General features: G+C 48.1%; 1 protein-coding gene across 1 annotated transcript in view; it reads left to right on the forward strand.

Moving 5' to 3' along the window:
* LOC119955420 (ral guanine nucleotide dissociation stimulator-like) overlaps nt 1–19,455 on the forward strand; it is a 187,038-nt gene that overhangs the window by 23,571 nt on the left and 144,012 nt on the right. The gene's annotated exons all lie outside the window — the stretch shown is intronic.

Consider the following 19,455-nt stretch of genomic DNA (forward strand, 5'->3'; position numbering starts at 1 on the left):
CCCAACGAGCATCGTGACTCAGTGCCTTTTCCCCGTGCCCCCGCACATTGTTTCGATTCAAATTATCACCCGGTGCCCTCTTGAACTCTTGATTGCCTCGATTGAACCTGCCTCCACCACACTTCCAGGCAGCGGGTCCCATACCCCAACCACGCGCTGTGCGCAAATGTTTTCCCTCGCAGCGCATTTGCTCCTTGCGCAAATCACTTTAAACTTGTGCCCTCTCGTTCTTCACCGTTCCCACCGACGGGAACACTTTCTCCCCCATCTATTCTGTCCAGAACCCACATGATTTTTGAACACCTCCATCAAATCTACAGCTAGAAAACCTCAGGTTAAACCACAGCTGGAGCACTGTGTACAGTTCTGGGCCTCACTTTTTAAAAAAGGATATATTGATCTCTGAAGGAATGCAGTGTTCAGACACCAGAACGCTACCAGCATTCCAAGATTCAGATTATGAGCGAAGTGGGCAGCATGGTAGCACAGTGGTTAGCACTGCGGCCTCACAGCGCCAGGGTCCCGGGATCGATTCCCGGCTTGGGTCACTGTCTGTGCGGAGTCTGCACGTTCTCCCCGAGTCTGCGTGGGTTTCCTCCGGGTGCTCCGGTTTCCTCCCACAGTCCAAAGATGTGCAGGTTAGGTGGATTGGACACGCTAAATTGCCCCTTAGTGTCCAGAAAGATAAGGAGGGGTTATTGGGTTTCGGGGATAGGGCGGAAGTAAGGAGGGGTTTAATGTGGGTCGGTGCTCCGGTTTCCTCCCACCAGGAGATTTTCACAGTAACTTCATTGCAGTGTTAATGTCAGTCTACTTGTGACACTAATAAAGAGCCCAAACTAGATTGATGTTCCCTGCAACGTAGACGGTTCAGGGGCGATTTACTTAAGTTTTCTTTCCGGATTTTGAAAGGAATTGATGGAGCGGATAGAAAGAAACATTGGGCAGGATTCTCCGTCCCTGCCGGCAGCCGGCCAATGGGGTTCCCCGTTGTGGGCACCCCCCCCACACTGTCAGGAAATCTGGCGGCTTGAGTGCGCTGCTGGTGAAGCGGGGGACCCGCCGAAGGAGAATCCCACCCATTGTTTTTCCTGGCGGGAGAGTCTGGGGAAAAGAGAGGCATTACCTTAAAACCGGAGCTGCATGATCCAGGAAGAGAAATTTGGAATCACTTTCACACAAGGGATGATGGAAGTGCCGAACTCTTTCCCTCAAAGAACAGGAGATGCTATAACGATGTTGGTAATTTAAATCTGAGATTGAGCGATATTTTGTTCAAGAAGATATTAGGGATGGGTTGAATGGGTAACGCAGGCCTGAGGGGCAGAATGGCCTCCTCTCGCTTCATCGCGAGCTCAGCACTTGTAGCTGAGGTTTAGCGCGAGTACCGAGCACAAGGATGCCTTGTGCCGATGGGAACAGGTCCACAGGGGACGAGACCTTCAGGGCATGGGAGTGGGGGGGGAATTATGCGCCGTTGCACCTGATCCACTGAACTCACTGTAATTAGTTCCACGAATTTCCACCCATGTAATTATCTGTCTGTTTACGTGGGCCTGTTCGTCGTTCACACCCTGCTGAAGAGTCACACCTGAGCCTCCTGCCCGGGTTTGGATGGGAGACGACATCACGCCTTGGTTACTGATTGCTCTGCCTGTGTAAGGCTGTCCCGGCCTTCACTGGTGGCTTGAAGGCAGCTGGGTGTCTGTCCAGAGGGCATGAATGTGAAGAGCTGACATTAAACCTGCTCCTCCCGGGTCAGGACAGCCCAGCACAGCCTGCGTCAGTTGTGTGGAGGCCCCGAGAGATTAAGGCAAGAGACAGACGGGTGTTATTTCTTTTGGCCCACTTTAGTGAGAGGCCGCTATTTACCTCTCTTTGTTGCCAAGTACCACAATCACTGTTACACCACACCTCTGAGATAGCATCAAAATATAACTGGTTCCCACCGTTAACTCTCTCTTATCCTCCCTGCAACCCCCCAACATTGAGAGTGTCGATGGATGATTTGATCGTGCAGGGTGGGTGGGGGGGGGGGGAGAGGGGGATAGAGAGAGGGTGATGGGCAGGTGATCACATCAGGGAATGGTTGAACTCTCACCTTAACTCAGTGGCACTAAGGCATTAGAATCCAGAGTATCTCTATAGTGCAGAAGGAGACCATTCGGCCCATCGTGTCTGCGTCGACCCTCTGAAAGAGCTCCCTTCCGAGTCCCATTCCTCCGCCCTATTCCCGAATCCCACCCGACCCGCTCACCTTTGGACTGCGGGAGGAAACCGGAGCACCCGGAGGAAACCCCCGCTGACGCTGGGAGGGCGTGCGAACTCCACACAGACAAGCCGGAATCGAACCCGGGTTCCTGGCGCTGTGAGGCAGCAGTGGTAACCACTGCGGCGCCCCGGTTGTAAGTTCCCACATTCCTGCCTTGGAGTCAGAAGTTTGTGGGTTGAAATCCTGCCCCAGAGACTTGAGTATGTTACCTAGGCTGGCATCTCAGTACAGTGCTGAGGGAGTGCGGCACTGATGGAGATATCTCTCGTTAAACAAGATGTTAAACTGAGGTGCCATCTGCAAGCTGGGCTGGATGTAAAATAATCCTATTGCACCAACTACTTTGAAGAAGGGCAGGGCAGCATTCCCTGGTGTCCTGGGCGAAGCCTATAATTCTTCTTTTTGTCATGGGCTCACTGGCAAAACAACGTTTGTTGCCCATCCCTAATTGCCCTTGAACGGAGTGTCTTGCTCGGCCATTTCAGAGGGCAGTTAAGAGTCAACCGCGTTGCTGTGGGCCTGGAATCACAAGCAGGCCAGACCGGGTAAGGACGGCAGATTTCCTTCCCTCACTAAAGGGACATTAGTGAACCAGATGGGTTTCTGCATCAATTTATTTCAATCCCAGATTTTATTAATTGAATTTAAATTCCACCAGCTGCCGGGTTGGGATTTGAACCCTGTGACCCATCAGGATTAGCCAGGGCCTTTGGTTTATTAGTCCCGCGATATTACCACCATCTCTCTCCCGGACTGTCACTGGTCGTTATTGCGTTGCTGTTTGTGGGAGCTTGCTGTGCAGACATTATCCCAACATTTCATACATGTCCTGCATTCCATACATGACAGCAGTGACAACATATCACACGTACTTTAGATTCAGATTTATTGTCACGTGTACCGAGGTACAGTGAAAGGCGTCCAGTCCAGGCAGATCGTTCCATACATGAAAAACATAGGTCATAAGATAGATATGTAATGTAAATACATAGACAAAGGCATCGGGTGAAGCATACGGAATGTAGTACTACTCAGTAGAGAAGATGGGCGGAGATATCAGTTCAGACCCTAAGAGGATCATTCAGGAGCCCGGTGACAGCGGGGAAGAAGCTGTTTTGAGTCTGTTCGTGCCCGTTCTCAGACTTCTGTATCTCCTGCCCGATGGAAGAAGTTGGAAGAGTGACTAACCCAGGTGGGAGGGGTCTTTGATTATGCTGCCCGCTATTCCAAGGCAGTGGGAAGTGTAGACAGTCATAGAATAGAATCGCTACAGTGCAGAAGGAGGCCATTCAGCCCATCGATTCAACACCCTACATCGAGCCCATGCTATCTCCTTAAGTAGCTCCACCTAATCTTTTGGACACTAAGGGGCAATTTATCATGGCCAATCCACCTAACCTGCACATCTTTGGACTGTGGGAGGAAACCGGAGCACCCGGAGGAAACCCATGCAATCACGGGGAGAACGTGCAGATTAAGCACAGACAGTAACCCAAGGCTGGAATTGAACCCGGGTCCCTGGAGCTGTGAGGCAGCAGTGCTAACCACTGTGCCACCATGCCACCTCATCAATAGATGGGAGGCGCGTTCGCTTTATGGACTGGGCTGTGTGCACGACTGTCGGTAATTTCTTACAGTCTTGGGTCCATCAGTTGCCATACCAGACTGTGACACAGCCAGATAGGGTGCTTTTTGAGGTGCATCTGTAAAAATTGGTAAGTGTCAATGTGGACAGGCTGAAATTCCTTAGTTTCCTGAGGAAGTATAGGCGCTGTTGTGCTTTCTTGGTCATAGCGTCAACGTGGTTAGAACTGGACAGATTGTTGGTGATGTGCTGGCTTAGGAATTTGAAGCTGTCAACCATCTCCACCTCGGCACTATTGATGCTGACAGGGCTGTGTGCGACACTTCGCTTCCTGAAGTCAGCTCCATAGTTTTTGCTGACATTGAGGGAGAGATTGTTGATGTTACACCACTCCACTCGGTTCTCTATCTCCCTCCTGTACTGTGACTCACCGTTGTTTGAGATCTGACCCAGTGCGGTCGTGTCATCAGCAAATTTTGTGTGTATAGGGAGTATAGTTGGGGGCTAAGTATGCAGCCGTTCAGTGCCCCGGTATTGAGGACTATCGTGGAGGAGGTGTTGTTGTTTATTCTTACTGATTGTGGTCTGTGGGTCAGAAAGTTGAGGTTTTAGTGCTCTGGGCTACAAGGGCAGTCACATCCCCAAGAATCCTGCTCCTGATCAAGACTCACTGTGTCGGGGGTGGAAAGTGGGAACATCATTCAGTGTTTCTGCTCATCTAAGGTCCGGCTGCAAAGTGTCCATCGAACCTAATCGAGGACAAGGCCTTAATCATTGCTGTTTGCAGCTAGATAGAAGTGGAACTGGGGGTGACCCACGCACTGTCAGTGGAGCTGTGTACAATTAACTGGAATTTCCCCACACAAGCACGCTAATGAATACCAGATGGTGTCAGCCGGTTGAAATATATTTTAAAAACAGGAAGATTTTAAAGCGACATTGCAGCTGCCTGTGATTAGGTGATGCCAGAATGCACTGCCGCTGAAATGTGATATCTCCCCGGTGGTCCTGAGAGAGCGCCGCATGGAGCAGCTGCTGGGTACTTGTACCCGAGGGCCACGGCAGGGTGACTAGGTTGAGGAGAAAGGTCAAAGGTCGTTGCCTGGTTCGATTGGAGGAATCTCAGCACTGCGATTGGTTGTGTGGCGAAGGAGGAAGAGGGTGGCCAGAAGGGACAATGGGATGGCCTACCTATTGACCAATACACTCTTATACAGAGCACTATAGTGAGACCGCCTCTGGGAGCACTGCGTGGGGCATTGGTCTTATTTAAGCAAGGATGTAAATGTGTTGGAAGCAGTTCAGAGAAGGTTCACTAATACCAGGAATGGGTGGGTTGTTTTCTGAGGAAAGGTTTCACAGGTTAGGCTTGTTGGAGTTCAGAACAGTAACAGGCGACTTGATTGAAACATATAAGTCCCATGGGGGTATTGACAGGGTGGATGTGGAGAGGATGTTTCCTCTTGTGGGAGAATTTAGTACTAGGGGGTCACTGTTTAAAAATAAGAGGTCGCCGATTGAAGACAGCTGAGGAGAATATTTTTTCGCAGGGGGTTGTGAGTCTCTGGAACTCTCTTCCTCAAGAGGCAGTGGAAGCAGAGTATTTGAATATTTTTAAGGCAGAGCCATATGGATTCTTGATCGCTGTGGTGAATGTGATTCACACCGGATTATAATCTGTATATATATGTGTCTATATTGTAAGTGCAGTTGCACTGCCTGACCACCAGGGGGAGTAGCTCTGGGAATGCTCGAGAGTTGTACTGGGCTTCTCCCTTGGCTCCGCCCAGGACTCCTCCCCGGGAGCTGCTGTATAAAGATCAGTGCCACAGGGTCAGCCGGCCAGTTCACCGAAAGTTCAACGGCTAACAGGCTGGCTCTGTTGTAAGTATATTAAAACCGCTATTCTAATCCTACAAGCACGTGTCCGTAGAATTGTTGGTTCCAACAGTCGCAAGGGGGTGAAAAGTTATCAAGAGCAGGTAGGAGTTTGTTGAGGTTATATTAGATCAGCCATGATCTTATTGAATGCGGGCACAGGCTCGAGGGGCCGAGTGGCCTCCTCCTGCTCCTGTTTTGCTTGTCCCTCCATCCTGTGAAATGGGTTAATTTAAGCATCGAGAATTATACAGGGGTTTATTCCTCTTCCAGATATTTAGACAGGGAATAGTAAGAGAGCCATGGAGAATGATGTGCTGTTCCCATGAAGTGGCTCTGTGATCTGGAAGCAGAAGTGCAAACTTCTTCAAGGCACAAATATGATTACAAACGCTTTTTATTTCACAGAGGATGGAGTTCCACGGGGAATTGTAACAGCAGTTGTTGTGTGCCAGTACGGTTCCAGTTTAACCCTGGAATCAGCAGGTTCTCGGTTCAAACCCCGTTTCAGGACGTGTGCATGTAGAGGAGAGAGCGATTACTGCATCTCATCTTTCAGACAAAATATTAAACCAAAGCCTTTCAGGTATATTACAATTCCAAACCCTAACAGTGGCTAGGATACTGGACCAATATTTTAGTTTATTTTAAGACTACAGAAAGAATGATTTGCTCCAGGAATGATTGCACAATGAAATAGGTATTTGATATTTCTAAAACAAAACTTTATTATGAATACAATATTAAACTTTTTAACTTCACACCTGAAAGGACCGGCTTACAATTACCCCTTAACACAACTATACAATTTCCCATTAAACAACAAGAAAACGAGCAGACGGCTCTTAATTCATCTTAAAATTAGCAGGGCATAGAGGAATAGTGCTTTATAAAACAGATGTGGGGGCAACCCTGTGGCACAATGGTTAGCATTGCTGCCTACGGCACTGAGGACCCGGGTTCGAATCCCGGCCCTGGGTCACTGTCCATGTGGAGTTTGCACATTCTCCCCGTGTCTGCGTGGGTTTCGCTCCCACAACCCAAAAGATGTGCAGCATAGGTGGATTGGCCGTGCTAAATTGCCCCTTAATTGGAAAAGGTAATTGGATACTCTAAATTTAAAAAATAAATAAATAAATAAAATAAAACAGATGTGGCTCCAGTTGGAACCATTTCAGACTCTGGCTGAATATCTTCAAATAGTTACTTCAACTACGTTGTTTCAGCCTCTTCCTTGTCTTCATACAGCACTGCTCTACTTTAAAATATTATTACTCTTTTTTTTCACTCCGAATGGGAAAGAATACTGCCTTTACTTGTGGCCTCAAGAAAAGCAAGGGTTACCAGTTCAGAAATCAGACTTTACTTTCAAAAACCTTTCTCCAAAAGCTCTGTCTCTCAAACCGCTTTCTAAAAAACTGCCTCTCTCCATAGCTTCTCAAAATCTCTCACTGCCTTCCTTACTCCACCCAGCAAAGACCTCATCTCCCCAAGCTAAAAAACAAAGGATCTCTGCAGGCTGTAATGCCCATTAACTCCCCAGGGACTTCCCCAGGCAAACTACTGTGCATTAGCCCAGACTGAAAAACACATTCCTTGTCAATTTCACCTGCTGGCTGCTAAACTCACCCAGATCCCACAGAACAGAACTAGTTTTAAGCAAACACATTCTTACCTGAGGCTTTTAACTGGCCACCACATTTATAATCCAATTTTCTTATGTTATCGGCCAGGGTTTAAAAACTCCAAAGTGTATTATGTAATCCACCTGATCTATAACTTTTTGTTGAATTTAGCCAGGATGAGCACAGGAGCCTTCCTTTAAGATGTTATTCAACCGAGTTCTTAGGCGCTTTTAATTTAAAAAAAGCTTTATTCTAAGAATTTAGTGAACTGTTGTATAAACACACATAACAAGAATTTTTATCAATACGAACATAAAGACCCCACGCAGCTACAGTACTCTATGTATCACCCTTAATGAATTCCCCCTTAACTGTTCCAATTCAATAACAAAATCCAAGTAAAACCAGAAACCCCATTTTAAAGGCGTGGCCCAGCACTCTGCATTCTTACTGGTATAAGACTTGTTATTGGTACTCTTCCCATTTTCAAACAGCAGATTTGAATTCCTTCCAGAAAGCAATTATCTCTTTTAAGTGACCAAGCAGACTGGAACAGCTTTTAAAATGAAGACAAATAAAGAGATTTATTTCAACCTGTGCAGTCCAAACCAGTCCAAAAACTCAAAGCGAAAGTAAAACTCACAGAGCCACAGCCCAGCTCCACCCACACAATGACGTCACTGAAGCCATGTGATAAGACAAAAACCTTTCTTAAAGGGACACTCACATGACACTTAACATCTTCTAATCATCACAACTGGCTGTAAATGATTGCATGGCAGTATCCCATGTGAACATTGGAATTCCCCCTCCCTCTCGGTGCTATAACCTCAAATTTGTTTCCCCAAAAACGTACTTTGAAAAGTATGTTGATGTTGATATGACATAAGGTACAAAGTCAAACCAGTTCCTCCAACATTGTGCGTTACTCACTACACTGAAAAATCTGGTTAATATTTACAATAATAATCAAATGTCAAAGAGTTTTATCCATTTTCCAGCCCCTCGATGTACCGTGGCTGAAAGGCCTTCGACATTTGCCTCTCCCCAACGTGCCCCTGTGGCAGCTGTCTCAAGCTTTAATCTGCATATTGATTGGACAAACCAGACCGGCAAGGGGAGCGTAGAAGAATAATTTATGGAAGTGCATCAGGGTTCGCTTTTTAGAGCAAAGGGGTTTGGAGTTTAAAAATAGGCAGGATTTGTTGTGATTGTAGAGGGTGTTGATGAGGCTTCACCTGGAATACTGTATACAGTTTTGGTCCTCTTATCTATAAAAGGATATAATAACATTGGAGGAAGTCCAAAGGAGATTCAGCAGGCTTATTCCTGCGATGAGAGGTCTGTTGTATCAAGAGAGACTAAATAGTCTGGGTCCGTATCCTTGGAGTTTAGAAGTGTGAGGGTGAGGGTGGTGAATCTCTGAAATTCTCTGTCCCAGAGGGTGGAAAAGGCTGAATCATTAGAGGTGTTTAAAATGGAGGTGGATAAATACCTGGTAGATCGAGGAATGGAGGGCAATGGGGAAATGGCACAGAAAAGGAGTTGAGGCCGGCACAGATCAGCCATGATCGTATTATGAAGAAAGGTTAAGGGAGCTAGGGCTTATCTCACTGGAGCGAAGAAGGCAGAGAGGTGACTGGATAGAGGTGTACAAGGTGATGAGAGGCATGGATAGAGTGGATAGCCAGAGACTTTTCCCCAGGGCGGAAATGGCTGTCACGAGGGGACATCATTTTAAGGCGATTGGAGGAAGGTATAGGGGAGATGTCAGAGGTAGGTTCTTTACACAGAGAGTGGTGGGTGTGTGGAATGCACTGCCAGCAGAGGTGGTGGAGTCAGAGTCATTCGGGACATTTAAGCAACTCTTAGACAGGCACATGGACAGCAGTAAATTGAAGGGGTGTAGGTTAGGTTGATTTTAGATTAGATTAAATGGTCGGCACAACATTGTGGGCTGAAGGGCCTGTACTGTGCTGTACTGTTCTATGATCTATGATCTATAACCCAAAGATGTGCAGGATAGGTGGATTAAATGGTGGGCCAGACTTGAAGGACCCTCTTCTATTTCTTGTGTTCTAGTGCATTGCTCAGCGCATAGTCCTGGAGTGTGGAGTGTGACAGTCTCCAACACGGAGTCGAAGAGAACTCTTTGTACGGAGAAACCAGCAGGTTTCGGGAAGAAGAAAGGGCACCTTTCACTGGTTTTCAGGCAAATATCTAAGCTCCATCTGACAGAGCACCGTGTGTAATATAGGAATCAGTGTGAGCTCTATCTGACAGAGCACTATGTGTAATATAGGAATCAGTGTGAGCTCTATCTGACAGAGCACTATGTGTAATATAGGAATCAGTGTGAGCTCTATCTGACAGAGCACCATGTTGTAATATAGGAATCAGTGTGAGCTCTATCTGACAGAGCACTATGTTGTAATATAGGAATCAGTGTGAGCTCTATCTGACAGAGCACTATGTGTAATATAGGAATCAGTGTGAGCTCTATCTGACAGAGCACCATGTGTAATATAGGAATCAGTGTGAGCTCTATCTGACAGAGCACTATGTTGTAATATAGGAATCAGTGTGAGCTCTATCTGACAGAGCACTATGTGTAATATAGGAATCAGTGTGAGCTCTATCTGACAGAGCACTATGTTGTAATATAGGAATCAGTGTGAGCTCTATCTGACAGAGCACTATGTGTAATATAGGAATCAGTGTGAGCTCTATCTGACAGAGCACTATGTTGTAATATAGGAATCAGTGTGAGCTCTATCTGACAGAGCACCATGTGTAATATAGGAATCAGTGTGAGCTCTATCTGACAGAGCACCATGTGTAATATAGGAATCAGTGTGAGCTCTATCTGACAGAGCACCGTGTGTAATATAGGAATCAGTGTGAGCTCTATCTGACAGAGCACTATGTGTAATATAGGAATCAGTGTGAGCTCTATCTGACAGAGCACTATGTTGTAATCTCGGATTAATTCTAGCTCTGTCTCACAGGGCGCCGTGCCCTCTCTGAGCAGCTGGAGATTCGAGATGTAAAGAAACATGAGGTGAATCAAAGATGGAGTGAAAATGACAACAGGATTATTACCAGCAGCTGGTGTCTGTGAGAATGGGAATGAACATTATCATCTGGAATTGTTGAACTGCATGTTGGAGCCGGATCTCTGCTGGATGCAATAAATGAGATTGAAACAGCTGGCCGCTTACAAAGCAAAATTGACAATGTTTCTAATCAGAATGTTTTTCTGCGTGGTTTTTATCCGGCTGCTCCGGTTTCCTCCCATAGTCCAAAGATGTGCAGGTTAGGTGGATTGGTCATGCTAAATTGCCCCTTAGTGTCCAAAGGGTTAGGTGGGAATAGGGTGGGAGCCTAGGAGGGCTGGTGCAAAATGGCCTCCTTCAGCACTGTAGGGATTCTATGATTCTATGAAACTATCATGTATCTGGAGCTGGGAGATCATTCAGGAATGCCAATAAACATTTCCCCAACATGTTGGAGGGGTTTACTAAACGGTGCCCGCTTTGAGCTTATATCTGATGGGGGTGGTACTGTATCCTATCTGAGCAGTGGCTCCATTGACAAACGCATAGAGAGCAACAAAGGTCAGCTACAGACTCTGAACCCTGAGGACAGTACAATCTTGAGGACCATATTCTGTGCTTTCTGCTTGGAGATATTCCTGGAGGTTTCATCACACGAGATCTTGTGTCTAACTGCCCCACCTCGTCGAACAGCCTTTCTTCCCCACCTCCAATATCTTCTCGCCTTGGTAAAGGAAAGACAATGGAGCAAAGAAGTACAATTAATGCCTCACCGACTCTCTCCCTTGGTGTTGTCTTAGAGATCAACCTTTCTCCGACACTTTTGTTAAGAGTTAGCAACAGAATGTTTGACAATACGCAGCGTAGCAACCTTACAGTCTTTGTTCCCTGGATCGGCTGGACTTGATAGTTGATTGCTATGTGGCAGGGTGTTTGTTGTGTGTTATCGCTGCTTCCTGAATCATGAATCATCAAACTGGGCACATTGACTGGCACTTGACGGTCAGCTGTGATGAAAAATGTACGCATCCTGCTGCATCCCGACCCACTTTGAGGACAATCTGTAGAACGTGTAAGGAAACAGTGAGGGGATAAGACACAGAGCCGCTTCCTGTATCTTCCTTCAGTGCGACCTATCCCCACGCTAAGAAGTTCAAGCCTAATTCACCCCCATTTTAATGGCAAATTATTCCACCTCATGTGCACGGGCAGCACAGTAGCACAGTTGCTTCACAGCACCAGGGACTTAAGTTTTATTTCCAGCTTGGGTCATTGTCTGTGCGGAGTCTGCATGTTCTCCCCGTGTCTGAGTGGGTTTCCTCCGGGTGCTCCGGTTTCCTCCCACAAAGTCCCGAAAGACGTGCTTGTTAGGTGAATTGGACATTCTGAATTCTCCCTCAGTGTACCCGAACAGGCGCCGGAATGTGGCGACTAGGGGATTTTCACAGTAACTTCAGTGCAGTGTTAATGTAAGCCTACTAGTGACACTAATGAAGATTATTATTATAAATTGTTAGAGTCAAGGAAATAATTTGCATTTGCTCAGCAACCTTATATTCATTGGTTCCAGGGCTGGCTGGGACTTGATAGTCGGTTGCTCTGCATTTGCTTAACGCCCTTCACGCCTTTAGGATGTCCCAATGATGTGCTTTATGCAGAATTGCCTCTGTGGTAGTGTAGCTAAACCACTGCAAGGTCCCCACAGACAGCAAGGGGATATTGGCCAGATAATATGCTTCAGTGAGATTGGTTGAGGGATAAACGTTGGTCAGGAATTTGAGACTCGAAAAAGTAGGCGAGGATCAGGCGTGATGAATTGTGTTGATAGACTTTTTATTTAGAAATCTCTAGGCGGCCTAGAGAACAGGTCTGCCTTAACTCCATGCCAGACGTCAGACAGAACTCATCTTGTCTTACAGACGCGAGAGCACAAACCAATACATTTTTAGACAGTCTATTACTCCTCTTTGCTCCTCCCACTATTCTATGGCCTTTCCTAGCAAGTAATGTTTATTCAAGACCCTCAAGATCTCCATGGTGACGCTGTTATCCTTAACATCCGAGGAATCTCCCGTGACCTTCTACACCATATGTTTTAGTTAATACATAGTGTTGGATAATAACAACAGCCAAAATTTGTGTCATTACAAGTTAACCATATAGTGTTACAAAGTCCAATAAAGAGTCGAAAGTAATTACTTCTTTGTAACACTTATAAGACAGATAATTATGTTATGTGTCCTGTGTTTCTCCTCCAGGTGTCTGATATAACAGTCCTTCACTAATTACTGTTTCTGCTGATAGCAAAAATGGGTCAGTCCAGTTGCAGTGATGGATTAGCATTCCTGCGATAATGGTCCGCCCTTCGCTCGCCTTGTCTCAGGTCATGAATCAATGGGTGTCATAAACAACCTTTTGGTTTAATGAAAGCGTCATTCAGCTGGGCCATTCAGATAAGACATATCCTGCATGTGGTATTACATAACTGTAAGAACTGAAGTGCCTAGAGTAGCCACTAGAGGGAGCTATAGTTACAAGTATATAAGGCAGTGATGCTAAGCCTTGTGGGGGAGTGTGTGCAGGAGTTAGCTAGAGAGGGTCAGAAGTACAAATGGTGTGAGTGAGAGCAGATCATAGTTTATATCAGTATTAAGATTAACTGTCGATGAACGTAGTTTAAATGTTAATAATTAACTGTATTATTTAGTATGTGTCAAATCCAAATTAGTAGTGTTAATAAATTTAAAGCTTTGTTTAAGTTCAAGCTATTTTGTGGTCTTTGTGGACACTACACCAACCATCCTGAATTAAACATAAAGAACACCACAGTGCAAACATTGCAGGTTCTGTAATCCCAAGCAGAGGCCCCTGTCTGTTGCCTCTAAATTATCACCACTGGCCAATAGGAGAGATGTTGCTGAGGCAAAAGTTAATGAAGTTTCTGTCAGCGCGCCATAGTTATTTCTGAAGGTAAATAGAACGGCGTTTTAATGAGCAGGAGCCAATGTCATTTGGCCATGAGCTACTCCTGGGGTGAGCATAGCAGATAAGAGGGACGGGCCTCCTTAGGTTAGGTCTGGTTTGCATGTCTTGTCCACAATGAGGTTCAGCTGGATTAACGGACAATCTGTTCTGTCCTGATCAACACAAAATGGAGGGACAATCCAAAATGGAGGAAAACCCAAATTCCGAATCTTTCAGTTTCCCATTCACACCATGGGTGATGGACCCATTACACCAGAAGGAAAGGTTCACATGGTCCGTTGTCGCCGACCTCGTAGTCACGGGCTGCGTAGCGCAGAAGAGTGGCTTGCAGGGCGCTAATGTGCTTTGGAGACGCGGGCCACAGCGTGTATGTCCAGATATCGGCTGTTACGCACAGCGAAGGGGATGAGTAGGGAGGCCCCTGTTAAGGTCAAAAGGACATAGCCTTGAGGATGTTGAGCAGGCCCCAAGCCATCCACCCACCCACAGTGTTGATATCTTGCTTAACGTTCTGCCCCAACCCCACCAGCAACATGCGCTAACACAATGGGAGCAAATTTGAGCCCTTCCGAAGGTGACGGGTCAGAAGGCGGGTGACACAGTCCATTGGCAACAGTCATCCCCTGTGAGTAGGGAAGTAGAGAAGCAAGAGTCCCCATCATGCATCCTGTGACCGGCTCATCCACTGTTTACCTGTTTTGTAGGCCTGTTTGCCTAAAATCCCAAGATGTACCATTATGTCAATTGGAGCTCAGAAATTGTCCCATGATGCAAAAAACACTAACAGTCCACTACAAGTTCAGTCCTGGGGGGGTAGAAATTAAACTTTGAATCCTTCAGGAAATTCTGGCCAGTTATCTTACGGAGAGGTTGGGCGAGCTTCTCCGTTGCCCGATGCTGAAATCGTATTCGCCGATCGGGCAGAGAATCCCCAATCGGGACCCGTGCTGTTTTTCCGATGTGCCGCCCCTCCAAATCGGCACCATCTATTTTTGCGGTGTCAGCGCGTTGCTTTGATCCCACCCCCGATGCTCCGTCCCTCATGGGCCAAGTTCATGACCGCGCGGGTCGCGTGTGGTCTGGGTTTTTGTAAACCCGGCCTGGGGGCTGCGGACTGTGTTAAGCGCCGCCACAGTCAGGGGGGGTGGGGGGGGGGGGGGGAGCAGTGCTGCTGGCGAAGGGGGGGGGCTTCAGAGAGGGCCGGGTCAACTGGTGTTGGGGTGATCTGGGGGTCACTATTTGGCTGGCCGGCGCCATGCTCTACGGCGCGACCGCTGCAGATCATGGCCATGCGCGACCATGGACCCGGCAATTCCCCGGCCGTTTATGTCCGGAACGTCGGGGGTTTTACGTGACGCAGCTGCTATCCCCTCACTGGGCGGAGCGGGGGGCAGCGCCGACATAGCCTCAAAATCGGAAAACCCAGCCCATTGTGTGTCAGCTGTGACATGTGAGGGATATGTAACTAGCTGAAGCTACTGGGAGCTTAGCCCTCATCGTGCCTGGCTAACGTAATTACACCCACAACCTTCAGGATTTGGTTGAGTCTTCACCCTCAGAACATGTTAGTTTCCTTTGAAGGCCCGATGTGAACTTGGCCTCAGTTTGACACCAGAGTAGGGTCTCTCATTTGTCCTCTGCCCGGAAGATCGTGTCTAGCCTCTGGCCGAGACACAAGTCTCCAGCCTGCTGAACGGGCTTCATCACCTGCGTCATCACTGCCGTGTTTTCTTTTGCTGCTATTGTGTGGAGAATTGGCTGCTGTCTTGTCATGTTGTGTCAGTGTTGGGAGTTTCCGTAGGGAAGCAGGAATATCTGTCGGCGCCAATGTTTGGATTGGCCGGGCATTCCTTTGACCTAAGGGAAGCTTTTCCACTTGCTCGTGTCAATGTCTCGACGCCACATAGCCCAGGGTACAGGACTGAAGTGCTTCCTTTAGAAGCAGCACCACGTGCACAGCACAATCCCATACCTGCAGCGTCTCTCATTTCACTGTAAGCTCCATTTAGGTCTGATCCCGCTTGGGAGCATCCAGTGCCAGCTTTCCGTTCTAGTGAATGTCAAAAATAATATTGTGCTGTAAAACAGAAGGTTGAGGAGCAGTCATACTGACTCGAAATGTTGGCCGGAATTTCACGCCCTCCCCACCGGTGGGTTTTTAGGCAGGAGGTGGGGTGGGGGGGATTGAGGAAACGGGATTCTCTCCGGCTTCCCTACCGTGACCAATGCAGCGATTTGATGCTTGGGGTGGGCTAGGCCTCGGATATGAAGACCACCCTTGCCCCAATTGAGACCCTTAAGCGGCCAATTATTGACCAGTTATCGGCCTGGTGGGCATTCGAGTGTGAAGTGGTTTCTGGCCACTCGGAGCCCCTGCCATCTGGTGGGAAAAGAGAGTCCACAGTCTCCAGAAATTCAGGCCGTTGGCTCTTTTCCTCCCTCCACACATGCTGCAGAGTTGGGTTTTCCCAGCATTTTTCTGGTATTATTCACATTTCCAGATTGCGCAGTGTTTTGCATTTGTTTTAATGCTGAGCATTGTCCTTCCTTGAAATCTATCACCTTCCCTCCTTTATTTTCACACTTGCCTTTTCCACCATTTTAAAGGCCACAATCCCCGCTCACTCGTTAGGAAGAGCTCAAAACAACTCACTGTCTCCCTCGGTCGTCACACCCGGCTACAACCTGTCAACTTTCCCAAATCCTATTGCAGCCTTTTTCCCGGCCTGGCCGTCTGTGATTCCTGCACTTTTCAGCCCCGGTGGTGTCTCCCGCTCTGGGTTCGGACACTCCCATCCCGCTTTCCTGATTCAACCTGAATGTTCCCAGGTGGAGGTTGTGTTGAACCAGGCCTCCTGTGGAGTCCCCAGGGAACCGCAGTCCAAGCACAGGTACAGCCCTCCGGAGAGGAGGGCCGAGGAATGGCCTAAAATGGAATAAATGAAGAATGGTTTTGAGCCCGGTCCTCCTGTTGTGGGTTGTGTGTGGCGTGCACGTTGCTTAGAGCGGTGGACCGGGATATTGCATATTTAAGGGGAAACCAAGTCAGCACATGATGGAGGAAGGAAAGAGAAGAATATGGTGATAAAGCTGGATGAAAGTGGGGTAGGAGGGGGCTTGCCAGCATGGGCCAGTTGGGCCGAATAGCCTGCTCAAGGGACAGGATGTGGGACACCCTACCGAGGCTCACTCCCCTCACTACCCCTATAACCTGTGAACCATCCTACTCTTTGAACACTATGGGGCAATTTAGCATGGGCTGGGGAGTGCAGGTTGGCTGGATGGGAATGGGATGGTGGTTGTGGATGGGTTGAGTGGGGATGGGGATGAAGATTCACAGAATCAGAATTCCTACAGTGTAGAAGGAGGCCATTCGGCACCGGCCCTCTGAAAGAGTCTGTAAGAGCACCTTACCTAGCCCCACTCCCCGGAATCCCACCTAATCTTTAGACACTATGGGCCAATTTTTAGCGTGGCCAATCCACCTAACCTGCCCATCTTTGGACTGTGGGAGGAAACCGGAGCACCCGGAGGAAACCCACGCAGACACGGGGAGAACGTGCAGACTCCACCCAGACAGTCATCCCAGATCGGAATTGAACCCGGGTCCCTGGCGCTGTGAAACAGTAGTGCTGACCATTGTGCCGTCCTTAGTTAAATTTAATTTAGTTAAATTTAGATAAGTTAACAATCCAAAACTTAATGAGGTCCCCAATCCCTTTGGATTTACCCCTGAGCCTTTTGGACTCGGTTGGGGGCGGGGGGGGGGGGGGGGGGGGGGGTCCTTCATCTCCATCGAGTTAACACAACCTCAGATAAACACCAGTGAAGAGCTTTTGACCTGCTGGGCTTCCCTTGGCACAGAGAAGCTGGTGTGTTTCCTCTGGACAGGAATTAGTGCCTGTATGGTTCCAGGCTGATGAACAGATCTAATTACCTGCGTCATCCTGCGATGAAATCCTTAGTTGCTATTGTGTCCTGGATTGCCTTCTGTCCTGTCGTGTTATGTCAGGGTTTGGAGTTTCCGTAGGGAAGTGGAAATATCCGTCGGCACCAATGCTCGGAATTTCTTTGATCCACGAAAAAGCTTTTTTTACTCTCGCACAAATAAACCTTGAAAGGCATCACTCTGGGCCCGGGAGGGGGGGGGGCTGTCTGCGAGCAAATTGCTTCCTTTTGCTGAGGAACAGGTCCATGCCGAATGTGTGACGATCCAGTCAGGGACCAGTAACCTTTTGTTTAAAAGTTTGAAATCCCACTCGGAGGATCGAGCCGCAAGATTCCACGTTTTTTTTAACAAACAAGACAAATACAAAGTCCAAAAAGTAACAGCATTGACAATATCGGCGGCATCGTGGTTAGCACTGCTGCCTCACATCGCCAGGGACCCGGGTTCGATTCCATCTGTGGTTTTTTTTTTTGGGGCGTTCTCCCCGTGCCTGCGTGGGTTTCCTCCGGGTGCTCCGGTTTCCTCACAAAGTCCAAAGATTTGCAGGTGAGGTGTATTGACCATGATCAGCGCGCAGAGTTTACAGGGGTAGGGCGGTGGAGTGGGCCCAGGTGGAGTGCTCTTTTGGAGGGTCAGTGCAAACCCGATGGGCCAAATGGCCACCTTCTGCACTGCAGGGACTCTGTGAATATCTAGCTTCAATTCTTTAACATTCAGAAGTAACACAAGGTCAATATGAATTAACAGTCAAATTGTGGTTGGGCAAATCGCATTAAATGCGATTAGGACAGGTCCTGGATTTGTCAACAACCCACCCAGATGTCACTGACCACTGAGTCCCAATATCTCGTAAAAGTTTAGTCCCTCTTACGAGGAATTTTCACTCTTCACTTTCGAAGATTTAGCCTTTGAATTCCTTCAAGAACTGCTCCAACACGGACTGGGGAAATGGGATGGGGAGTGCAGGTTGGCTGGATTGGAATGGGATGGTGGTTGTGGATGGGTTGAGTGGGGATGGGGATGAAGATTCACAGAATCAGAATTCCTACAGACCTTTAGACACTATGGGCCAATTTTTAGCGTGGCCAATCCACCTAACCTGTCCATCTTTAGACTGTGGGTGGAAACCGGAGCCCCCGGAGGAAACCCACGCAGACAGGGGGAGAACGTGCAGACTTCGCACGGACAGTGACCCGAGGCCAGAATTAACTAGGATCCTTGGGGCTATGAGGCAGCGGTGCTAACCACTGTGCCACCCCTGGACTGGGTGGGAATGGGATGGGGGCTGGGGAATGGGCTGGGTGGTAATGGGATGGGGATGTGAAATGGTCTGGGAGGAATGGGATGGAGGTGAAGATGGGCCGAGTGGGAATGGGATGGAGTGGGTGGGGATGGGATGGGTGGGGATAGCAGGATGCAACAGGGGGTGGGGACAGGAGGTGGGGTGGGTGTGTGAGAGGCGCTGCGGACGACATTTAAACTATTTCTTCCCTTGTGATGTTCCTGACATTCATCCAGGCTTCCCTTAATTGGGACTCAACTTGAAGGGCAGTTGGGTATAAGAGGGCAGCCCCTCAATTAGACCCCGGTGTGGGTCTGTACCTTCAAGAAACGGAGGGGGGGTGCTGGAAATAAGAACATGGTGGAGTGAAATTCCTGCATTCACAAGGCTTCTTGAAAATTTAGAGTACCAAATTATTTATTTTCCAATTAAGGGGCAATTTAGCGTGACCAATCCACCTAACCTGTTCATCTTTGGGTTGTGGGGGTGAGACCTACACGGACACAGGGAGAATGTGCAAACTCCACACGGACGTGACCCGGGACTGGGATTGAACCCGGGTCCTCGGCGCCGTGAGGCAGCTGTGTCACCATTGCTCCACCGTGCGATTGAAGCTCTCTACCTCCCACATTGAACCAGGGGTAGTATAAACAACAAGGAAAACTCTGCAAACCCTGAAATTCTGCCCAAAGGCTGCCTGAACATTTGAAGCCTGTACAGGGGCTGTCTGGGTACTTGGCGTTATGACCCCCCCTTGGGAACTAAGGACTGTGCTCCATACGATTCCCCATGTTACACAGCTGAGGCTGAACTCCCCGGGTAT

This window comes from Scyliorhinus canicula, chromosome 21 (genome assembly GCF_902713615.1).
Source record: "Scyliorhinus canicula chromosome 21, sScyCan1.1, whole genome shotgun sequence".
Lineage (NCBI taxonomy): Eukaryota > Metazoa > Chordata > Chondrichthyes > Carcharhiniformes > Scyliorhinidae > Scyliorhinus > Scyliorhinus canicula.